Source organism: Papaver somniferum, chromosome 3 (genome assembly GCF_003573695.1).
Source record: "Papaver somniferum cultivar HN1 chromosome 3, ASM357369v1, whole genome shotgun sequence".
In the NCBI taxonomy this organism is placed as follows: domain Eukaryota; kingdom Viridiplantae; phylum Streptophyta; class Magnoliopsida; order Ranunculales; family Papaveraceae; genus Papaver; species Papaver somniferum.
The window spans coordinates 122,679,429-122,703,429 of record NC_039360.1 but is presented as its reverse complement, the minus strand read 5'-3'; the positions used below and the strand labels follow the sequence as shown (position 1 = coordinate 122,703,429).

General features: G+C 36.2%; 1 long non-coding RNA gene and 1 pseudogene across 1 annotated transcript; one reads left to right on the top strand and one right to left on the bottom strand.

Moving 5' to 3' along the window:
• The window catches only part of LOC113359920, a 63,001-nt pseudogene that overhangs the window by 32,768 nt on the left and 6,232 nt on the right, over nt 1-24,001 (top strand).
• Nucleotides 7,138-11,464, bottom strand: LOC113357229. Its single transcript, XR_003363539.1, has 2 exons — nt 8,564-11,464; nt 7,138-7,645 (listed from the first exon to the last, which is right to left on the bottom strand). It is a non-coding gene; the product is annotated as an uncharacterized LOC113357229 (long non-coding RNA).

Sequence of the window (24,001 nt, the reverse complement as noted above, 5' to 3'; positions counted from 1 at the left end):
TGGCGCACTAGCAATAAGCTCTCTTAAGACTTTAGGACACTTACCTGCCAGCCAAAGGTTGACAACCCCAGTAATCGAAGCCACCAACTCGTCAGCAACAGCCGCTGCAGCTCCACTCAAAGCGTCGACCAAGTGCTGAGCACGCAAACCATCCCAACCACAAGAAGTACCTCTGGGAAAACTCTTGATGGCGCCAATGACAGCCCTTGAGTCAACCATTATGGAATCACCAATGGCGATGTCAACCAGAATATCTGGCGGGGGAGCTGTGGGGTGCTTAGCTTCCAACTCAGTCAAGGTGCTCTCATCACGAGGTGCTAACCCATTGGAAGACAAGACCCGAATCGCAGCTGCAAAGTGCCCATATTCTAACTTCTTCCGACACGCACTCAAATTAGCCGACTCTGGCTTATTGTCGCTGTCCTTCTTGGCAGAGAATTGTTGGCATGATTGGCGAAGAAGTTTGGAGATCAAGGTGAAGCAACCCATGGGTTCTTTCCAAGTGGGTAAAGCATGTTGGATGGCTGCCACTTGAAGACGTTTCCTACTGGAAGACTTCTTATCCACATAACGAGTAGGTCTGTACAAGGTTAATGTGCAAATGGGAAGCAGCAAAAGACTGATCCAAGATAACAAATCAGCAGGTCGACAAAGCACATTATCAAGACTAGACTTCAAGGCTGGAAACCGTGGTAAAACGCCGTTGAAAAACGGCGTTGAGCAGTTCCGGTGACAAGGAGGAGAACATGTCAGGTATAGACTTTAGGGAAGAACCCATCTCGACAGAATCAGGTGGAACCTCAGCAGAGTCGAAGCAACACCACTACTCCAAGATACAGGTTCAATAACGTCAACAGAATCAACCACAACGACAACATTCTCAGGCCTGTCAATGCCATGTATGAGGAAGACTGCAGGCGCACCAGGACCAGCAATGACAACATGTCTAGCTCCTTCAAAACTTCGCCAGGCATGTAAGATCATACATTGGCAGCATAACCATTGACTAGTCTGTCGAAGAAAATTCTCCCAAGCACAGAAGACCCGTAAGTCGTTGGAGATGATGGTTCTGCAATCTTCTTTGTTATCCAATGTTGAGAAGTTCCTGTCCTGTAAGTGTTTCGTGAACGATCCCCGTACATAAACTCTACCATTCACCCCGTCCAGACATCCATGGAAGTTTTTGAGAGGGCAATGATAATTTTCGTTCTGTGAAACAGCATCTTCGATATGGTTTTGGCGTCGTGTGGAAGATGATAGCGGCTGGGAAGAAGAGCGTTGCTGAGACGTCCGTGAACAGCTAAGAGTACAGGGCCGTGGGGTAGCAGACATGGAAACAAAAACTTTCAAAAACCCTAAAAAACGGAAAAGGAACTAAAACCCTAGATCGAAACTGACAGGGAAAACAAGGGAAAACAATCGTGGAAAAGGGAAAAGAAAGTGAAATCGAAAAACGCCGAACGATCAAAGAGAAAAAACAACATGGATGAGACGAATCCATCGAGAAACCCTGGCTTTCAATCGTCGGTTTTTCTCACTGGAGCTCATCGCCGGTTCGATTTTTCAAGCGTTTGAAGAATTGTTTAGTCATCCATGATGCTGACAGTGATCTAGGTAGTTTTATTTTTCATCGTTTGGGTGTTGTCATTCAAAAAGGGATTGGTTCTCAGCTACCAACTAAAAACTTTGTAATTTAAACTCCGGAAATTAGAGAGTAAAATAATAGTTTTATTAAAAAAAAATTAACAAAAAAAAAAATTCAACTAAATTACCATGCATGATTGTTTGTTATGATCGTCCATTTTTATTTGCTTAATCATATTTTCCTGATTTGTCGGAATATGCGTGATAGTTAGTTGTGTGCAATAAAATGAATTGTTGTGTTGTGTTGTGTTTGTTGATTGGCATAAATTTAATACCGGTAGCATGTTCTAAATTCAGGGACTAAATTTCTTTTAAGGGTGGTAGACTGTGATACCCGTTGTTTTTGGTTCGGAATTCAGTACCCAAATATTGACATGTCCGAATAAAATACGTAGACCAAATAAGATACAAATGTAGTCAACTAGTTGCACGTGCAGTTTCTAACGATAGACTTTTGAATTGGAGAGATAATCATTTACATTTTGTGGTAGTGAATATCATTAATTAATCATAACGCATTTGCCTAAATAATCAAACAATTGAAAATATAGTAAGACATTTTAGGAAGTCCAAAGGACACACGTTTTCTCTTAAAACTTGGGATCTTAATTTTGTGGCTATGCATGCATATTAAGTAGTGGAGGAAAAAGAGGAATTAAATAAGTTTTAGTCAGCATTTTTATATACATATACGAATACATCCCGGTGAGGGTAGGTACCATCTTGCTAAATTAATTCTCTCCATGCCTAATTGCCTTGATAAGACTCTCCAGTTCACATGTTATATAATTACACTTGTAGGAAATAAAGGAAGGATCTGGACTTTTTGTTCAGAAAGAAGAGAAGAAAAAGAAGAAAGAAAACGGATTTAAAAATAATGACTATTATCATTATGCATGTGTAGTTAATTGCATTGCTGACTTGCTGTATATACTTAAGTTCTTGCATGTGTGATAATATTGTTCTTTCCTTATTTTTGTTGTGGTGGAGCACGTTAATCAATGGACTTATACAGTATGTAATTATGAGAGATTTAGTAGCATTCTTTATGGGTAGAAAGTGTTTACAAAATTCTGTTAAAGTTAGGGACCTTTTAGATTTCACATTCCTTTGGTGCGTTAATATTTGACAACGTTTAATGTGAAAGCCTTGAGAAATTAATGGCTATACTATATATATACATATATGAACCTAGGCGACAAATAGGGAAATCATCCAAAACCAGTAGCATTTCGTGTAACGCATTTCCTTTTCCTCTACTTTTACCGTTCCTCCCATATGCAGCCATTGATAGCAATTAAAATATATTCCACACTAGGTATCACAGGGGCCTTACGGCCCCGGCTCAACCTCTTGTTAGTATTTAACACATGATATTTTTGTTGGTATTGTATATAAGTTCCGTGAAGTATTCCACTGATATAGTCAAGTTTATATTATCTGGGTAGTGGGTATAACTCTAATTGAAATACCTTTCTTATTCTACACTTTTTTGTGTTCCATACGAAATGTTGTAGAGGAGTGGGCAAAGGGTAAATGTAATATCCGAATGATGCCATCAACCTCAGGTCATTGGGCAAAGGGTCATGCACCAATGACCATGTAATGTCACACAACCTCAGGTGGTCCAATGTATCTCACATTAATGTATCAGGTCCATTATATCTCACATTAATGTATTATCGTACCTTATCACATTCACCTGCACAAATTTTTGCGGGACCATGATCTATATAGATAGACTTATATATGTTTAATTAGAAACTTCACAAACCTCAACATCGATATGGAAATGTTCTCTCAATATCGAGTTATAAGGAATTACCTACATATTGTTGGTGTAGTATCCATTGTGAACAATTACCTCCTTTCCATCATACACCGATGATAAATTAGATATCTATTTTCATCCATGCATGTATAATCAGCGTGTTTCTCCGGATAATTTCAGTCACGCTTTCAGTTTTTCCATAGAGATATGGAACTACTTGCACCATGTAACGTACATTTTTTAAGCATCAGCAACAAATCTGGATCAATCTTTTTATCCGGAAATTTAGAATAATCAAATTTATCAACCATTCAAGAATTGAAGAGCGTGCGTATGAGGTAACCTATGTTTTGAAATTCAATTGTAAATCCACATCAATTTACAAACTCCAAAAATCATTATTTTGCATCTAGATATGTATTCCGTGCATAATAGTATATTGACTCTTCGTAACAAATCGAGGACAACAAATTAGTACATTAGTTGGGGAGGTAAACGGGTTAATTTAGGTGCTCATTTCTTCTAAAGGGTGTATTTGACCGTTGTCTCTGCCGTTCATTGCTTTGTTTTACAGTGTTGTGGAGCTCTCTTTCAAGATGTCTTTGTTTGTATATCGTCCTTTTATCATTATGGTTAAAATAATTCTTCCTTAATAGCATGTCCAGTATTAAAACTCAGCACCAAACAACGTATCTATATTTAAATAACAAAAATTCAAGGAAGATACCACATATTTGAATAGTTTACTCGCAACTATACCAACTTGTTCCTATTTTTGATCTAAGAACCTATGACGCCAAATTTAATTGCTCATAACATGCAGGGATGGGCCTAGCAAAGGGATAACCCGAGCTATAGCCCGCCCCTATTATTATCCAAGAATTTTTTTTGTATAGGTAATCTAGCAGTATTTGAGTTTTAACTCATGTATTAGTGTAATTAGCCAACATAAATTTCATTTGTGTGTAATATTTAGCTCACATGAGAAAAATTAAACTTAAACCTTCTTCTTCTCCACATATTATCTCCCGTATTTCTTCTGTACATTCAAAACAAAAAAGTTTTGTTTTAAGCTTTACTTGTGTATCTATGTAGTATTGTGGAGGTAAATAATAACTGCAAACTAATTAAGCCCCAAAAAAATTATCGCTGTCGCAGCCTTCGGCCGTCTTACCCGTAAGTGATATTTCATCCCTAGCCAGAGAATTATCTTGGATCCGTCCCTGATAACATGCATGATCCCTTCTGATGAATACTTGAGCTTGCTAGCCTGGTGTCACGGCCATACTATTACCTTTCATATATCTGCATCATACTTTGTGTATATAATGTTATATGTAATTTTCTAAAACCCCTTCAAGTATCCATACGGTAAGAGCTTCTTCACTAATCATCCAATTTAGCAAGTTTTGCGTCAAGCGATTTTATTGTCTTTCACGTTTAAATTAGAGGAATGGGATTTTCAGGGCCATGCATATTATCTTATTTGGTTTGTATTGAGATTAGAGAAGACAATTAGTTTCATGTTTAAATACTGGAAACTCTTACCCTTGCAAGGTACAAAAGGCTTAAGAATAAATAAAATATAATGAAGGAGCTTAATGAGAAGATAATAGCAGTCTCTTTGGGATAGTAATGTTCTTTTGTTGTTCTTATTACGTGATTAACCAAATAGCCTAATGATGTTATTTTCATTCCCTATTGCTGGAATCAATTATACCCTGTGGTATGATGATATAGGGAAATTTTTATATTATAACCTGGAAAACTTTAGTATGATCTGATCAAAAAGAAAAAGACAAAAAACTTTAATATGATATTTATCAATTTTATCAGTGATATTGATTTTTCTTAAAGTATAGGTGAGATGCTTTTTGAGCTTGTTTGAAGTACGTCAGAGAATAACTTCAAATTGATAAATAATCAAGGTTTATAGAAGAACATATCAAAGTCATCTCAAATTTCAAAATTTAAAATTAATTTTTTTGGCTTTCTAGCAACTAATCCAACAAATTTTTTTACATTCCTATGCATTCTTGTCCTTACTTATAAAATAAATCATCTTTGGAGAGATTTAAATTCGTGCAAATTACAGAGATACAAACTAATATAATATGGTCCTACTCGATACTCGTGTAAACGTAACATCTAACTTGTGAGGGTAATCACCGTTTTTAGAACCTTGTGAACAATACGTCACGGAGGCATTGAATATACCAAGAAATTTGTTGAGTACTAAGAGTTATATACGACATCTTTTCTTGAAAGGATTACATCTTTCGCATCGACTGTGTGCTACTTTATGTTTAACATGGTAGAGATAAGGATACGTGAATGACAGTACTAAAAGATGCATCAACTTATAAATTACCTACAACAACAACAAATCTATTCAGAAGTCCAACATATGATAACCTTAGAGATATGGGCATACAAATCCCCATTGTACTTAACATATAAGTAGCCTAGTGCAGGTGTGCTGATTTTTTGTAGATGTAAATTGAACAAATCCAACAACATTGTTGTTAGAATGAGCCCAAATTTATCACGTATTAATTGATATTTTTTCATCTTCTCAACCGATGCGGTTTTTTTTTTAGATTTTAATTTATAATTTTGGTCTATAGTGAATGATAAAGAGTCGATAAAACATACTGGATATTTCTGTATATATCTTTGATGAGAGAGCATCCACTTACACTCTTATATTTGCACTATCTCACACTTTTGGCGATTTTTTGTTAGTAAAACCTAAACATTAACTGATTTAAAGCTAATAATTTGGTGATATGTCCCTTTTACGAAGCTCTACGTTTCTATTAAAAATGAGCACATTTCAAGACATATAACACTTGAAAATCAATATATTTTCATCCATTGAAATTAAGATTGATAAATAATGGAATTTGACATTTCTGAATATACTCATTTTTGGTAGCTATATATAATATATCCCAAAAATATTATTTTCAAATCCGTTACCGTTTAGGTTTTACTGAGAAAAATATCGTCGAAAGTGTGAGAGTGTATTTAAGTGTTTGTGGGGATCCTTCCCTCATCTTTAAGGTTGTATTTTTATTTTGTTATTCTGGCTACATTAAGGAGGTTCTTGGTTTGTTTTGTTCCTGGGATACTGAAGACCCAACAACGTCGGTGGTCTCCTCATCAAGTGCCTATTGAAATTGAGACTCTAATATAAAGGTGATGACCTTATACTCAGTTTATTGAAGCAGGACTGTGCCATGATCCAAATTTCCATATTCAATTCATATGTTTGTGTATTTATTTGAGAAGGTCAAAGACAGAGTATCATTGCAAACCAAATTTTAACACAAAATCCTGGCTTTGCAATTACCTCACACAACCGTATATTAGAGAGATTTAAATATAAGTGTAGATATTACCACCCCTCATGTCCCGTTAGCTATTTACAATATTTTCTCTTACTGTGTTGCCTTTCTAACATACACCACCACTCAGTCCCACGCCTTTGTGGAGGTGTTTGTAGCTGTTTACTACCCTTTAGATGTTTACTATCCTTTACCAAACGGATAGATATTTCTTATTTACAACTCGAATATGCAATTTACTGTTTTTGCTTGACCATTCAAAAAGATAATTTAGAGCATAAAATCAAATTAACTCTCGAGTCATAACTGCAGGTAAAAAGGATTCTGGATAGAGCACGCTTCACACCCTTTCACACATCATTAAACATCCACACCGAAATAACTGATCGGGTTCTTTGTAGTATGTACTATAAAGAATTTTTTTTTTTTTTTTTTTTTTCATATGTACTATGAAGTGTTGGTTCTGCTTTGCAGATTTTTTTAAAATTATTAAGCTTTAATATCTCGGTCAACTTTCTTTTTAAGATCTTTAGAACCTTTAGTGCATTTGACAAAAACAATAATCTTAAAATCCATTGCCCATGAAACTTCTGTAACTATGGAAACACGTACTTGTCAGCTAGCTAACCGTTAAGGCTTCTCAAACTCTTCTCTAACCAAGTTTCCCCTGTAAAGAAACTTCTAGAAGATCTTGATCTCGTCGTGATAGAATCCCGCTAAAGTAAAATAAGTATTGTTAATTGCTTGCATGTCATCAAAATCAGTAAAAGAAAACTTGGAGCAAGTGTTTTCCATTTAAGTTGCCGGAAACATCTTAACCTTATCATCTCAGTACCTGAGAAGCCAATGAGTGATAAATACTTTGTTCTTTATATGTCTGCTAAAAAAAAGACAAAGTTTTAATAAAATTTAGAGCCCTAACACTCTACAAAAGGCGCAATCTAAAATCTTTGAGTGACGCAAACTCCCAAACAGAATCTAGATATAATTCTTAGAAAACGTGAACTTAAGAATCTAGGCACTTAAAGACATCTCTAGGCAATTTGCATCGAGATGAAAGCTACAACTGGAGCCAAGTGTGAGCCCATCAAGTTTTCATTTCACAGATGAATAATGTAAGAACTAATATGAAAGCAAACATAAGTAGATCTTGTGTATATATGGTACGTTTCAAGAAACTGCGGAGTACTCGTGCACAAAAAATAAAATTACTCAAAACTTTAAAATTGAAACTAAATGAACAGAAAGAGACGAAATGGATAAGATTTAAAGGGAATAAATTCTTGGCATTATTGGCTGAACTGGAAATTAGTTTTGTTGCAATTGTTTACAATGAAGCCAAATTTCCCAGAAAAAAATGCAAGCAGGAAGAAAAGAATGATGATACAAATTCAGTGTACTCCAAATATATGATGGAAGACGTATATGAAATCTGTACCATACTTAATTATCGACCAAATAACCTGGAGATGACACAATATATCCAGGTAATTAATCCTTTTAGTGGTAACTGAAATGCTACTAAACAAACATATTTTCAAGACTACAAACTTATTTTTTCTAGAAACTATATGGCAACAATGTCTGAACAACACGATAAATTAAATTCAGTAAATAAGGTAAGTCAAGAAAGTAGATTGAGATAAACCAAAAAGGAACTGAATCCAATAGAGTCCACTAAAAAGATTCATCTATCTCCCATGAGGAGGGAATTGAGTATTAACACTTAGCAGTCAGGTGGAGGATGTCCAAGATGATAACTCAAACAATGAACAAAATTGCGATTGAGAGTCCTTACCGACTTTTCCATTATTAACCATGTTAGCAAACTCCTGATCATCAATTCCCAATAGATCTCCTCTAACAGCAATATCAAAAACTTTTCTCCAGAGATAAATATAACGCCATCCGTGAAGTGTTGTGCTATCAAAGACTCAAAAAATTTCGAATTTTTATAGTCTAGGACCCTGAACCCTGTACATCGTATATCCCTAATTGACATGCTAGGCAACCGGTTATGATGGTTCATTTGATCTAAAATCTTGCACAGTAAATAACACAGCAATTTAAAAAGGGTTCACCCAAAATAGATTAACAGTGTAGAGTTAGCTTAATATGACATACTCAGACCACCATTAGTCCCCACTCTTCCAAGTCTCTGACTTCACCGTGTTCCCTGCATCATCCAGTCGCATCAAAAGTCACTCTTCAGAATAATCAAATACAGATCAACCATTCTATTTTGATGATTCCGTGAACCAAAATCTGTAAATCAATTTGGAGGGGATGAAAACTAGAACAGATGCAAAGCAAATGAAGAATCGTATACACTACTAACAGTTGAGTATATCAACAGTAGCGAGCAGACAAATATCAAGAGTTATTGATGGTTGATGTTGACAACACCACTGAGCTCAGCCTTCATCCTTGTAGGTATGTTCTTTTCATGAGAAGACATGAGACAATTGCAAAGGTGAGAAAAGACTATGTACCATTTGGGAGATCAATTAAAAGGTTAGCTGGGTTGACAATGACAGAAGTGGAAATCCAATTAAAGAGATATAATCCAAGGAAGTTGATGCAGGTCCATAGTAGACAGGGCATCCCTCTGATAACATTACCACCTTGTTAAACATGCAGTCTAATATGCTAGTTATAAAATCATATTTCGGAAAACAATTTGGTTATCAATACGATTACCGTTACAAAGATATATTAACTAAGAATATGCAGTACCTCAATAAAGTTTGTTTCACTAATCGTAAGGTATCGTGTTTTTCCTCTACTTGATAAGTATTTCATAGTCGTATATGCTTTCAAGGGATCCATCACAGAACCTCTGAAACATCAACTTTAAAAATCTAAGATTACTTATGTTGGAAGGGGTCTGAGTATGTATTATTGCTATAAGAGCAACATATAGGATAAATACAAAAAAAGAGTGAAAAATCATGTGACTCTACAGTTATAAAACTCAAATGAGTAAAAGTGTAAAACTAAGGTCATTTTTCCAGTTAAACAAAATATCTTGATTCTATTTGAGGTTTATCTATAATGGAGCTTCAAGATCCCCAATGATCCTATCCACAGATGGGTAGTCAGTTTATTTTCTGGACAATAAGGCAGTTGAGGCATAAAATATTAGAGTAACATGGACAAAAGTAGTAATTCAAATCAACATACCTCTTGTCCCCAATGATCTTGTCCACAGATGGGTAGTCAGTTTATTTTCTGGACAATAGGGCAGTTGAGGCATACAATATTAGAGTAATAAGACAAAAGTAGTAATTCAAATCAACATACCTCTTGCACTTTGAGGTTGAGCGGAACTCTCAAAAACTATACAGTTGGTGATGCTGATATGGTCTAACTGAAATTGGGTTAGTAGTCATATACCTAATTACTCTTACCACTGCCGAAGTGAAAATTAGACACATTAAGACTAATCCAATTCAGTTAGTAGTGATAGTTCTTCATAGGATTCCACTTACAGGTGTCAATCCGTCCTTTCTCATTGTGAATGAGTATATGGAAATGATAGACATTGATAGATATCTAATAAAATCAAATGCCTGAAAGTTAGTGTTCCAGCAACAATAACTTATTTATCGACTAATGTAGACGAATAAAACACACTGATATCCTTCCGAGAAATACGACATAAGCTTGAGAAAGATACATACCAACCCAAGTAAATTGACAAAATAAATGTACAGAGATTGAAAATTACCCGACTGAGATGTTTAAATCACACACATGTTCATTCCTAAAATAGTAACGATGGACAGCAGAATATGATTAATTAAAGGGGTAACCAAAAGAAATTTAAAGCATGTTAAATGAAACATATACTGAAAAGTATGCTTTTGAAATAACATAAAGGACCATACAATAAGGGAAGTAACCATAGAGGTTTATTGAAACTTCTATCATAGTCTTGTTTTTAAGATATTCACTACTGATACATAGAGGGTTGTTGGAGCTTCTGATACCCGTCAAGTAGAAAAAAACTAATAAGAGGAACTCATGAACGCCAACATATAAGAATTACAGATGAGAAGTTCTAATTCTATATCTGAACAGGTGCACGGAATACCTCAATTAAAGCTCCTTCATCATTGAATTGCCATTTCCTGTTGTTACTTTGGCATGAATCAAATCGGAGATGGTTGTTGTTGCAGATGGTGGAGGAGGATTGACATCAACTCCAGCAACAGTTGATGACTAAGACGAAAACGTAAAAACCCTAGAATTTGGTAAGCCCAGAAAAACCCATAGAGAAAACAATGATTTTGCCTAAAAGCTAATACCCTAAATTGCAATAATATTACAAACCTTATTACAACCCAGTGAGAATCAACAATCCAAAGGTTTAATTGATGATTACGCTATCCGTGAATTCTGATTATCTGTTAACGAACATCGAAAATTAGGGCGTCGAAGAAGATCAAAAGTTGCAGGAAACTCGATGAAACTGGCTTGTTATTAGTATTGGTTTTATGTTGGGAATAAAACACATTATATTTGGTCCCCGCACACCGAGACGCTTAACAATACCGTGAGTTTCTCTCAGCCGTCCAAGCAAAAACTCAATCAGTAGCTTCCCACCGCCAGATCGGGGTCCCCATTAGATCATCTCCGTTGATTGACTCTTTGATCACAGAATCAAAGTGCACGTCTTTTATAACAATGATAAATCAATCATTTCTCTAAAGAGAATCATCTACATAATATGAATAGTTATCTCATTTGGAATGTATGGATCAAGCTGTAAGGAAATTTAAAAAGAAAAGGTGGGTTTACTGACTTATCCTCTTTGAGATGATTAATTTACGAATTGACTTGAATTTTATTTTCTCCCTTTATATACTTCGAATTCTGATCCTAATGTTTAGCAAGGTTGTTTGTAGCTACTTGTTTATGCTGTTTGACGTGTATATAATGGTGTACTGTGTGTTTTCTCATCATAATTCTTTTAGATGAAAATGTTGTACAATCATAAATATTTATGAATCCAAGTAGTCCGTATTAGGGCTGTCAACGGGTCCGGTTCCTCCCGGGTATTATACTACCCGGAACCGGACCCTATTATTTTTTCCGGTTCCGGGTCCTCACGATTCCGGGTCCAGTTCCTAAATTAGTTGGCCCAGAACCGGACCCTATTAAACATCCGGGTACCCACCGGTTCCGGGTATTAAACGGGTACTTCAAGTTCAGTTCTATTACACATCAGGTCATACAAATGTAAGTGGTTTACGAAGTCAATAAATTGTATCGAATCTTAATTCTGAACTGTTCACAATCCCAGCTTTAGTACAACAGCTCCTACATAACCAATTTAATCCCCACTCTTTATCTTCGCAGTTCTAATCTATAAAGAACTGCCGCCATCGTCCATGACCAGTAGAAGTTTACATCTACAATCTCAGTCCATCATAGCAATTTGCAGCACAATCTCAGATAACACACAAACTTCCTTGTAGCTCCAGTTCCACCACAGCCTTGGCTTGCACGACTGTAACTCCAGTGCTTTGACCTCGGCTCTCAACTCTATTGCGCCAATTCAGTCCCTCTGAGCATCGCCTTCATGCTATACTACCGACCCATTCATTCCATTTCCTTAACCAGTTCATGAGCTATTGCTTCTGTAATAGCGAGCCGACAAGCAATCCACATAAGCTTCATTAGTAACCCACCACTCTCCTCTGCAACTGTAGCTGCAACTTCATTTCGCATGCTTCAGTTCGGCACCAATGTATTCAGCCAAACTTCACCTGCAACGCCGAGCTCAGACCATTCATACAACACTTACAGACCAGCCTTCCCCACGCCATCCAATACCAACACAACGCCATATTTTTCTTGTTCTCATGACCACTACCAGAAATTCCACCAACATCATCAATACCATCTCTATCTCCATCATCTCAGGCTCAGGCCACTAACCCATGAACATCATCAATACAAAACCCATTTCAATCTCTGCATTCACGGAAATTCCAACAAAGCAAACCCCAGTTCAGAAGCTCCTTCTCAGTACAAGCTTTAATCAAACAACCGTTACCAACCTCAGCTGTTGCTTCAATTTCTCTTAAACCCATTGCAGTAGCAATAATTCTGCACTCAATCCAACAGCTTCTTGATCACCAATTTCTGTTTCATATCACCACTACAACTCCCATGTACAGCTCAACTACAACAAGTCAGCTGTACCAATTCTTCTCGGACAGTTTCTTGGCTCCTGCAACAGCTGCTTGCACTCTACCAACAACATCACACCTGCAATGCATAATTAATCGCAGTTTCATTCGAACACAGACCAACACATACCACTTCAGTTGCTGCATCTCATTCTGTAGCTCTAACATCATTACAACTGCAGCTGCAACACCATGGCCAGCTTCAATTCATGACAACATCTTCTTCTAGATGTGAATAGCTTCAAACCCTCTCAGACCACCACAGCTGGCGTTCAGCTTAGAAACCCTGATTCCATTTCATGAACACCACCATCAACAGCTGAATCAAAACTTAATCTCAGCATCGAGAAAAACCCCAAAACTGACAAACCCTAACTCTTCAATTTCAATTTCAATTTCAATTTCAACTTCTCTTCACTGTGTGCTCTCTAGATCTGTGGACTCTTCCAATTCTTCTTTAAATTCCTCCATCTATCAACACAATCATAGAAGTAACGAGTTCTTCTTAATCTGCACCTTCAATCTTCACCAGATTTACAACATCATATGTTTCTCGACTGAAGCTTATTCTACAAATCCAACCCAACACAGATCGATTTGTTAACTCGTCATAACTCTCGATTCCCTCTCTCAAATCAACAGCCGCAGTCTCCATTTCTTTCTCTGAATTTCTAAACCTTCCTCAGACAGCAGCCGTCATGACTTGCCTCGGCTCTCTGAAATTGAGGTGGAGTGAAATGAAGAGGTGAAAATTTTAGAACCACCTCCATCTATCCTCAAATAACCACACTTGAAAACAGATCAAATACAACAGCATCACCATCGTTATCAAGATCTAGCCACTAATTAAAAAGAACTGTCGATTGAGTATGAATAAAAGTTATTTAATCAATAAGCAGATAATCATCTACAACTTCAAAAGCTAAACAAAGGAATTTTAAACAAACAAATTTTATTATTATCAGTCAATCCTCTAATTGATAAAGAGATTCGAGATATACGTTTGACAAAAAAAAAATTTGCAGTAAACATTTACAACTTACAAAATTAACAAATTTGAATTTTAACTTTTAGCTACAACCCATCATTAAACGTTACTAAGATAGCAGATCTGAAACAGTGTCTCCTCATTATAACACATGAAAAGATGAAATTTTCATTAGGACAAGAAATTATTACATAGATGGAGAGAATGAAAGGCCAATTTTGAGCAGAGCTTGGAACGGAGGGTGAAAGCAGAAGAGTCAGATGCGGAAATTTTAGGTTATGTTTGTCTATAATTGTTAACGACGTATATATATAACCCTTCACATGACCGAATTAACCCCAGAAAAACAAATACTTACAATACCCGACTACCCGCCGGGTAGGAACCGTATGAAACCATTTATTAACGGGTCCATTCGGGTCCTAACTTGTTAATGGGTCCTATTTTAGGACCCGAAACCGGACCCTATTCTCCCGGATCCGGTTCCGGTTGCGGGTAATGGGTACCCATTGACAGCCCTAGTCTGTATTGTATTTTATATATGATTACATATTTTCCTTGTGCATAAATGATCGATATTCATGGTGATGGTGTCTTTGAGTATGAAATGATCAGTGGTGTTGAATGATAATATTCCATACATGTCATCATAATACTAAAATAATTTTAAAACAGACTATATGAGTTCATGTTTTACCGTTAGATGGAATATGGTTTCATGCTAACGGCGGGTAATGATCCCCGAAATTTAAATGTGCAATGATCCCCAGTAGGAACTTGTATTTACTGACCATCAATGGCGGATGTTCGTGCCGGATAACGAAAACGGAACGAGTAATGATCCCTGAGAGCAAATGGGTATGATCCCCATAGGAACTTTTGTTCCTGACCATTGATGGCGGCTGTCCGTGCCGGTAAAGGATAGGTGGTGTACGAACCAAGGTTTTCGTGTCGTGGACTCATGTAACAAAATGACTTAAATAATAATTCGAAAATATTGGTATTGTGAAATTATTGATAAACTGATAAAATTCTTATTGTCATTTATTATTGTGAGTTCGTCCATTTTTATCGTGAATTCTTTGTATCTTTTAGAGGATGGGAAAGTATGCCTACTGAGCCGTCAACTCACCCCAATTGACATTTTTTGCAGATTAAAATAAATGGTGGAAGTGGAAGTGGAAGTGGAAGTTAGAAGTTAACTAGTGTTATTTGTTTTGCTTCTTTCCATTGGTTGATATGTAATTTTATCCAAATATCATTTTGTAAATGTTTAACTAGTAATTTATAATGCCTGATCTATGTATTTAAAAATAAATAAATAATTTATGCTTGTTAAAATAAAATTAGAAAATTTAAATATAGGATCCGTCTCCTTCTGACCCGTAACGCTTCGAGTTCGGATCTCCATGTGGGTTTGACCCTGATCCGTAACTCGAGGTGTTACAACGTATATCTTGTGTTTTTGTGCATCTCTTGCTGGTTTACTTCATTAGGTGTGTGTATGTGTTTTTTTGGATGTAGTTGTAGGATTTTCCACATCTACAAATTGGTTGATAGAATTTAGCATGTAATTTATACACTACAGGTGGGCATTGATAAAGGATCAAGAAGTGTATGAAAGATTTCTAAACTACATGCCCTTGAATAGTTTTGGTGTTTCTCGTGACTCCGAGTTGAGAACTTTGAAGCTTGTTAAAGTAGTACTTGGAACTGGGAAAGAGTTATTTGAATTCGGACACATAACAACAAGGACTAGATGGGAAAGCTTAAACAAAGTCGTATCTGCATCAAAACGTTTTTCCCTTGAGAAACTCATCCCTCGATATTGTACACTAGCGCTCAACCCGTGCCGTAACGGCACGGGAATATATATATGCATTCTATTCAACCGTTCATATATAGTAAAAAGAAAAACTAGGAATTACTGGCTAGTCCAGGAATGAGGGAATTGGTTACTGGCTAGTCCACTCCCAGAATTGATTTATCCTCTGGTCCAAAAACATGTTTTTGGACCAGAAACTTTATCCCCTAATCCATCCACGTGCAGTTTACACAAGAACAGTTTTCAAATATTCCCAACATACCCTTCTGCAACTTAAAGTGAAGAACAGAAAACCAAATCAGTTTCTTTCCTCTTTTTTTCTTCTCAAATCGGTTCTCTCAATTTCTGGTACTGTTTTTCAATCATCTTCATCTGAGCTTCGAATTAGGTTCTTCTGAGTTTCGAATTAAGTCATCTGAGCTTCGAACCAAGGTATTTATCCTTTCAATCATCCTCTTCTGCTGCTGTTCTAGAAATCTTGATGAATAATTAGGTTTATTCTGATCCGATTTCTATCAGGATAATTGTATATGATGTACATTGTTATCTTTTTATGATTTCGTTTTATGATTTCTGTTTTATGATGATTTACAATGTCAATTCAGTTTCGAAGTAATTTCCGTTCGTTTTTTAAGTAATTTTCGTGATTTTTGTGTGTTTCAATTAGGTATTTGAGCTTCGAATTAGGTTTATCTCAGATTTGAACAAGGTATGATTTCTTTTTATGATTTCTGTTATGTTTTTTGTAATCTGATTTTTTGTATTTTCTACGTTTTTTTGCTGCTGTTCTGTTTAGTTTTCATTAGACAGATCTTGTAGTATGTATTACCAATACGTACTGCATATAGCGTGCTCTTTTTTCATTCTGCAGTAGATGCCAATACATATGAATATGAGTCAGTACATGTCAATACGTCCTGCATATAGCATGCTCTTTTTTCATCCTGCAGTAGATGCCAATACATATCAATATGAGTCAGTACATGTCAATACGTACTGCTTATATCATGTCAATACAAAGACTCTTTTTGTTTCATCTCAGTACATGTCATTTTTTACAGGGTTAACATGTCTGACGTTGCTCCCAAACCAGACTTCTCCATATATTCTCATGTATACCATAAGCAATATCATTTTGCATATGAGGTTACATCGTTTTCAACTTTAGAGGATTTGAAATTTTGCATCTGTAATATGTGGAGCTGGTTGACTCCATCGACTATTCTGGTTAACTATTTCCAGAATCAAGCGATAGTTCCTATTCTTGCCGATGTAACACTCCAGGGCATCTCTGCATTACATTCTTCAAAGCAATCAGCTTTCTTTGATTTGCACGTGGATGTAATTTCAAATGGCGCATCTAGGCGTATGGAAGTTGGCAGACTTAGTTGTCAGTGCAAAGAATAGTTATTTGAAAGAAGGTAAAGAATCCCCAAGAGTGTTTTTTTCAGATGGTTGGGATAAGATTTTTGATGATACAGATCAATTATTCTATGGTGGTGTTGATGCCGTACGTATAGCATGCCAAAAATACTGCATGAGAACTGGATATGAGGTAATTAAGAAGAAGAATGACCTTGAGAGATTCACCGCCGTATGTAGTGTGAAAGGTTGTTCATGGAAGCTTCACGCAACTGCCATTGGTAGTTCTATTGATGTTTTTAAGATAAAGGAATATGTGGGAAGGCACACCTGTGGCGGTGGTTATATGTTGAAGAATCCAAGAGTTACAAAAAAACTCATGAACATTCTAATTCATGAGATGGTCAGGCACAACCCTCGCATAACACCAGCAGAGATCATAGATTATCTTAAAGTTGGTGGTGGCATTGAAATCCAATATCACCACGCATATCATGCAATTGAGTTGTCGCATAAACATATTTTTGGTAATGATGTGAAGTCGTACACTGATCTTGCTTGGTGGGTGAATGTTGTTAGGGAAACAAACCCTGGGTCATTTATTGATTTCGATTTCAATGATGCTACAAAAAAATTCAATAGACTTTTTGTTTGCTTTGGAGCTTGTATAGAGGGATATAAACTATGTCGTCCCATGATTTTCTGTGACTGTACATTTCTCACTGGAACTTTTAAAGGAGGTCTCATGGCAGCAACATGTCTTAATGGCAATCAAGGTAACTGGTTCTTTTTTTTTTTGATATGTAGTGTCTGGTAGTTAGATCACTCATATTGACCTTACTTCACTATCTGACAATGAGTATTGACCATACTACATACTACATATTGACCTTACTGAGTATGAGATAAACCATACTGCATGTGAAAATGTAGTGTCAATCAGTTGCTTAACATGTTATTATGTAGTGTCAGGTTTTCACATATCAACAAAGAGGTAAACCAACTGCATGTCAATATGTAGTGTCAATATTAGTTGCTTAACATAACTAGTAATTCCTTTTTGCAGGATTTTATCCGCTTGCGTTTGCTTTAGTACCTGGTGAAGACAATATCAGCTGGGAATGGTTTTTCAAGAAACTGAAGGAGGCTTTGAATGATGATCGCCCAATCACTTTTATGACTGACCGAGGTGAAGGGTTGGTTAAAATATTCCCAAAGAGTTCCCTGATTCTCATCAAAGATATTGTTACTTCCATTTGGACAAAAACTTACCTATCGCAAAGTCTGACGAAAAGTATAAGGAAGTGACTGATGCTTTCCGAAAGGCGACATATGCTCTTTCTCCTGCAACATACGAGGAAGGTCTTCAAGAAATGGTTAATTTGGAAGGCCTTCTGTTGCTTACTACTGCCGCAACATTCCAAAAGAAAAGTGGTCCAGTGCTTTCTTCAAGGGCTGTAGTTATGGTTACACTTCATCTAGCGTTGCTGAATCGTTCAATAGCTGGATTAACAAAGAGAAGAAATTACCTGCGTGTGCGTTCGTTGACTCGATCAGGTTTGTATCAGTTTCCTTAGTCACAGTACAAGCTTATATTAGTTTTCTTTTTGTAACAGTATTAGCATATATGTTCTGTTAATCTACGTATATTTTTAGTATAACAGACTTGCTATCCCCTTGTCGTGTAGGATACGTATGATGGAAATGATGTCAGAACGTCGTGAAGAGAGTCTCTTGATGGACCCAGAACTGCTAACCCCTACGTATCAAGCCTTGCTTGAACTACACATCCAAATTGGTCGTCCCTGGAAAGTTAGCCAGTCAGATGCTAATCGTTATGAAGTGCATTCTCCAAGGTTAGCGTTTACCCCTAATCTCTATCATCTGAATGTTATTTACTTTCTCTTTCTTTTTTTAAGTACCATGTTTCTGTGAGAACATATAAATATGTACTGTGTATATTAGGTGTACTAAAAAATAACACATGAATATGTACTGTGCAGATCTCATATGGTAGATCTAGAGAGAAAAACTTGTACTTGCCAACGATGGCGCGTTTATGGTTTTCCATGCTCGCACGCTACTGCAGCTGTTACTAGATGGAGGAAGGATTCTTGATTACGTTGAAGATTATTTCAAAGTTACCACTTTTCGTAAGCTATATTCAATAGCTATTAGACCCGTTCCTAACCACGACAGGTATGTGTCTTTAATCAGTACATTTTCATATTTTGCATAACAATATGTAATGGTAGATACCACTTACACATGTAATAGCAATTGAAACTGTCAACATAAACCTACTTACATATGGATGTTACATACTGATATGTAATGGTAGATACCACTACATTTTTTTATATTTGTTTTTCAGGAACAATATACCGTGTACATATTCATATGTAGTTGTGGTTCATTCCATTTATATGATACTGTTTTTTCTCACAGGCCCGATGAGTATCACGTAGATGATATCGTTCTCCCAGCAGAAGTAATTAGGTCTCCACCAGGCAGGAAAAAGGGGAAACGTATTAAGTCTGCATATGAGACTAGTAGAAAATCTGTCAAGTGTTCAAACTGTAATTTGAAGACTCATCACAACAAGGCAACATGCAATCTTATCCGACAGTATGAACTTTCTGAAGAATGATTTTGTGTCAGGTATGTATTTCCGTCAGATACATATTAATGTCTTAATTAAGTAAGTTTGATACAATACAATGTACTTTTAAGCAAGTAGTGTTCTGATTTCTCTTTTTCTTTTATCACAGGCTTGAACGTGCAGCAGAATGTTATATCGATGATGTTGCCAGATTCCTTTTCCACAATTCTTTCCTCTAGCCCTTGTTCTATTCTACCGTTTTTCTTTTTGATTTTGTCAGTACCAACTGAATTTGGTTAATAAGTATTTCATTTACAGTACATACATTACAAGTGTACTGAAAATACTGTTTTTGTTGTTTCTTAGAACATCTTTTGGTTTTTGAAACATTATAAGTCTATCAAAATGTAGTTATTGTAGTTATTTTCGAATAATGAAATATGTTGTTAAGTCTATCAAAATGTCAGTATCTATCACCAGTAGTGAAGTATTTACATACTGAAATTACATGTCAGTATTGTAGTGTTAGTATCTACCACTACATACTGATATGTAGTGGTTGTAGTGTAACCATACTAGATGTTTGTAACAAGAAAACAATTAAATATGTACTGGTTTGTGGTTTAACCATCTTCCAGTAAGATTATTTAGAACATCTTTTGGTTTTCCAGCTGATTCACCATCTTCATGGGGGTCGAGGGGGCAGCGCCCCCTCGTATCAACAACACAAAATCATGTTTAAGTAACACAATTGAAATATCACTACATTAAAGTTAAACCCAAATTCAAATTAAAAATCACTACATATTAGATATATGTTTTTGAACATTCTTGAACTCATGAAATGAAATGAAACCAAGAATAAAAAGAAAAGAAAATAGGTAAATAGTGATATGTACTGTCAGATTACTTTTAGCAAGTAAGACTATTTTTGTGTCATCTGCCAACTGATTTCTGGTGGAGATGCTTTCAGCAATTTGCATGCTAACGGGACCCTTTTGTTACGAATCTTCACTTGCACTTCTTCATCATCTCCCAAAGGCACTCCCACATATTTTCTTTTTGACATCATCTTCATAAAATGCATCACAAACAGTAGACAGTCTGGCGATCCCCCTTGTTGAGGTGCTTCACATTCATTCACTATTACATTCTTCATTGTTACTTTGTTCTTCTCCAGCAAGTACACGTTGATAGGTACGTACATGTAATCTGCCATTTTGCAGGCGTGTGGATAACAAATACCTCCCCATTCAGCCTTAGAAGAATTGTAGTGGTTGAACACCATTTTTTCGCAGTCATACTCAAGTAGCGTCCAATGAAGATTGTGGTGGCACATTGGTACAAGAATCTTCTTGATACTTTCATCCATCGCCAATATTGGTTTGTAAACAGAATCATGTGCTGCTCCTTTGAGGTTATCCGGGAACTCGACATTGTACTGAAAACATGGATGTACTTGAAATAGTTTATATCTAATGTTGTTTTATGCAATATTGATATGTAGTGTACCTACCCCTACATACTTTTTTAATTTTTGAATATGTGTGTAGTAAATATGCAGTGTAAGATAACAACTTACCCAAGCGGACGGATCCAGATGCAACACAGGCAAGTATTTCCTGTATACTTCGTGCATCGGTTGCTCATTCTGAAATTTGGTGTTAAGCTTGTATTGTGCGTAGTTGAGAAGATCTTGTTCTAATAAATCGTTCTGCACCAAGTCATCAACTGTAGTTCCACTTACACAAAGACCACCTTCTCCCACTCTCCAAGCAATTGAGCTAGAAAATAAACGACGTAAAGGTTAGTATTCTTTGTGTAACAGTACATACTGATATGTCTTTCTCAGTATTTTTTATACAAATATGTATGTATATCAAAAGTACATACACAAACTAATAGTACATATCAATATAAAAGTGTCAATTGAGAACTCACCTAAGATTTTTTGCATTATTGATGTATGTGGAAAGAGTACTCTTTTGTTCATCGTTCATGTCATTATAGAATGGTGATTTAGTCAGTTTCCGGAAATACTTGCGCAATTTAAGCTTTCTCTTTTTGTTTAGCGGTATTGCTTCTGCTGCAGCTTTCGGTCCTTTATATGATGGTGAGAACTTACTTCCACTCTCATAAATATCATCTACCTTCTTTGCAGGATGGGAACGAGTAACAGGTCTGGTGGGTGTTGTTACCTGCTGCTTTTCGGGCTTTGAAGCGCGCTTTTTGTTCACTTTTACCATTTTTTGTTTCTGGCTTGGGCTAAACTGTTCCTGCATTTTTAATCAACATAAAAAAATATGTAAATATCTATATTGCATAAAACATAGTTACATCACCTAATCTTTTGAAAGCATGTAGTGGTATATGATTGTATGGTATAGTGATTTCTAGTGCTACCATACTGATATACATATCAGTATGTAGTGATTTGTAGTTTTTACTACAAAAATGAGATTTTTAGTACATATCATTCACCTGTGATGGAACCTCCAAAACATCTTGCGAGGGGACATCCAGAACATCTTGTGATGAAACATCCAAAGGATCTTGTGATGGAACCTCCAAAACATCTTGCGAGGGGACATCCAGAACATCTTGTGATGAAACATCCAAAGGATCTTGTGATGCAACCTCCAAATGACTTTTTGAACTGGTTGTAAGTATGTATTCTTGTTGCTTACCTGTAACTTCACCTGCATCTTTCGGTTCAATGGGTTCTTGTTGCTCAGTTGTTTCTTGTGGAATTTGTAAAGGCCGCAAATCTCTTCCAAACAGATTATCAAATTGTTCTCGTAAGTTAATACCAAAAAGACCATCGTTGTTATCTGGAAGGAGGTCTGCAAACTCTTCGACATAAACACCAATGCCAGAGTTTGCCATTTCTATAAAATCTGGCATAGACAGCTTTTCAATGTGTTCCAAACTCGACATCATAGTAAACAAAGGTACATCCAGCAAATGAAACTCTTCCGCCGCCAATCCGGCGTTATACTCTGGAAATTTCTGAATTAACTACAACTGAAGACTTCGTTTCTAGCATAGTTGTAAGCAACTCCTTTGCTGCTTCCTGCCTAACTTCAAGTTGATCAACCTGCAAAAATCAATTGAAACTGTCAACAAAAACCTACTTAGCTTGAGTTTTTGCTATGTCTACCACCACAAGAATGTACTGTTACATATAAATATGTTCCACTACAAGAATGTACTGTTACATATCAATATGTAATGGTAGATACCACTACATATTGATAAGTAACAGATAGATATTGATATGTAACAGATAGATAGTGGTATACAAGAATGTACTGTTACATATCAATATGTAATGGTAGATACCACTACATATTGATATGTCACAGATAGATATTAATATGCTACTTAGACTACGTACTGATATGCTACTTACCTGTGTGTTTTATTTGCCCTTTTTCTCTTGTATCTCTTTGACTTTTTGCTCCAAATTAGATTTAGCCCAATTTTTAACCTCAGAACGCGGAACTTCAACATCATGGAACTTGAATACTGAAGTTGTTGACAATTCAACCTCAGAGGTGGCATTAGCATGAGTTTGATCTTTCGGTGTTGACAAACCAACTTCAGGAATGTTGACATTAGCATCTGTTTGATCTTCCGGAGAACCTTGTATTTCGTTCTCAACTATTTGGTCCACATTCAACTATTCATTGGGGTTTCTTGGAGTAGGTGTACATCCCAAGCTAACATAATCTTCCTGGCTGGCTTCTCTCTGCAAAGGGAAAGCTTTCCGGTAAATATCATGCAACATGAACTCAAGCTTTGAAGCGTCAACCGGTTCGCCCTCTTGCTGCATTGTGTTGAATTCACTCCATTTGGCAGATATTGTATTCCTCGAATCATCGTATTTAATCTTCCAATCTTCTCCCCCCAATACTGAGTCCTCTTCTTCTTTCTCTTCTTCCTTCTCTTCTTCCTCTTCTTCTTTCTCTTCTTCCGATTCGGAATTGTCATCTAAACAAAAAGCATCATCATTTGCTTCCTGTTGAATCCTTCTTGAAATACGATTAAGGATTTGTCTTTCTTCGTGTGTTATCTCATCTTTGAAATCAACATGGAACTGGTACAAATCAAATAAATGTAAAAAAGCAACTACATATTAGATATTACCAAAAAAAAACATGTCGTGGTTCTTTCTCTATTAGATACACAGTGAGAACTACATATTGATATGCTAATAACTACATATCAATATGTATCACCACAAATTGATATGCTAA